This window comes from Lissotriton helveticus, chromosome 4_1, assembly GCF_964261635.1.
Source record: "Lissotriton helveticus chromosome 4_1, aLisHel1.1, whole genome shotgun sequence".
In the NCBI taxonomy this organism is placed as follows: Eukaryota; Metazoa; Chordata; class Amphibia; order Caudata; family Salamandridae; genus Lissotriton; species Lissotriton helveticus.
In genome coordinates, this window is record NC_136063.1 from 199,294,424 (window position 1) to 199,296,619 (window position 2,196).

The 2,196-nt window shown below is 47.2% G+C and overlaps 1 pseudogene; it reads left to right on the forward strand.

Moving 5' to 3' along the window:
* The first annotated feature begins 275 nt into the window (after nt 1–275).
* Nucleotides 276–1,189, forward strand: LOC144827973 (syncytin-1-like; annotated as a pseudogene).
* Nucleotides 1,190–2,196: the final 1,007 nt, after the last annotated feature.

Sequence of the window (2,196 nt, forward strand, 5' to 3'; positions counted from 1 at the left end):
TTATTCAAATGCTACACTAATTTAATCAGGTCTCCAATGCCACAGACTGTTATGTTTGCGGACTCCTGCCTCATGCCGTCCAGCACACTATCTCATTCTTAGTGTTCCCTCTCACTCCCGCCTACACTTGTGCTCTGATGTATAATTTGACGAACGTTTTTCCATCACGTTATGACAAAGGCAACCTTACAACATTCCAACCCTTTCTTTGGCCTCTCCATGCAAAAAACAATACTATCTGTAATGTCTCTGACCCACCACAAATGCGTGCTATTATGTCCACCCCTATGCAGGACACCTGGGGTTACACTTTCTTTTCCACCCAAGAGAAAGAAGTCGCCATCTCAGTCAGACCACGTCCTGGTACATTGTGTCTGCAAGGTCAAGGAAAAATAGCTATAGGAACCAGTCTATGCAATACTACCATAATCTACAATAACTTCACCCCATACCTCAGCCTTCCGTCAGGACTGGACTTTGTATGTGGAAACAAAGCTTACACCTGGCTGCCTGCTATATCGCATTCCTGCTGCCACCTACATTCAACAGGAACAACTTGTACCACAGACAGAGAAGACGAGTACCTGATATAGACCAGACCGACACCAGCAACCAGCAATTTGGTGATGCCCTGAGAGGCCTTCTACCTTTTTGGGGTCCCATGTCCAACAGTCTCAACACCAGACGACTCACCAGGGTCCTGGAAGCTACTGCTAATATCACTGCAGGAATACTGACCCAACACACAGCTTTGATTGATGCTACACGAATGGTTTCCCTTCAGAATCGCATGGTGCTCGACGTCATCCTGGCAGATCGAGGATGAGCCTGTCGCATCATCGGGGCCAGCTGCTGTGTTTATATTCCTGATTCATCACCCTCTGTCTACGAAGCAATCTCCAAACTACACCGGATTGCCACCGAAATACACCCAGACAATGGGACCCCTTGGACCTGGACAACTAGTTTTTGGAACATTCTGATCACTTGGGGATGGAAGAAACTGGTGTTCCTCATGATCCCCTTGGGTACCGTCTTCTTTGGCTGTCTATGCATTCATTGTGGCCCAGCACTCTGTTCTATGTGTACTTCCATTCGCAGATCCACCCCTATGACACATCAGGCTGAAACCAACAAAATACTATATCATCAGACATTTGAAGAACTCTGTAATATTGACATTTACTAATGATGTTGCACACGGCAAGAGGAGGGACTGTAATAACTGTATTTCTTAATGTTGCCGTGTATGAAATCCATCTTGCTCACAAAACCCTTTCTTGACCTTTCACAAAATTGTCTTCTACGTGACCCCGTGTTGATGCCCTGGGCTGGTTTCTACTGCACCCACGCATTTATCTCTGGAACCTGTATAGACAACAGAACAGGTCTGTCCCTAACCGGTCTGTCTCTGCCAACGGCCTAACACCTGGCCAGGTCACGAAAACCCTCCACACCTGCAAGGCATGAAAGCTGCCTCCAAACAGGAAACTGTCCAGTGCACTCCTGAATTTCCACATTCCATGGACTTTCTGTTGGCCCAAACATCTGAAATCCTGCTGCACACACCTAAATTCCTGCATACCAACTGACATTTCTGTCGTCCCCCCACCCCAGAGGGGAGGGTCTACATCCTATAAAAGATGCTGCATGCCAAGGACACGTTGAACAGTCTCCTGACACCTACGCAATCCGTGGGTCTCGGACACTCTTCCATCTCTAGAGATTATCATTTTGTTGTATTAAAATAAATCTTTTGTTTCCTTGCTTCCAGAATTGTGGTCTCCCTTTCTTTGGAATTACACAACTATAAAAGGCATTCAAATGATAGTATATAGAGTAGCGGCTGCAGGCAGGGGAAATTGGTGGGACAGCGTGGGGGGAAATAAAAAAGAACAAAAAAAATGTACATGCAGCCTGACATCCGCCACCTTGCAAGCTCTTCAGCTCAGATACTTACACAGGCTTCGCCAATACAGACGCTGCTCTCATGGTGGTATTAACCAGCATGAGAGAAGAATAGGGATTTGGCTGAGCAGGCTGGTTCCACGCTCCAGCAGGGACTGGGAGTCTGTGCTCCCGAGCCTGCCAATATCTCCAAGCAATAGCCTGAAGATATCCAAGTGTGCATGTCTGTTTGGCCGGCCATGGACAGCCAACCAAACCTAAATGCGCACTGGCAGTATGTCCTGAACC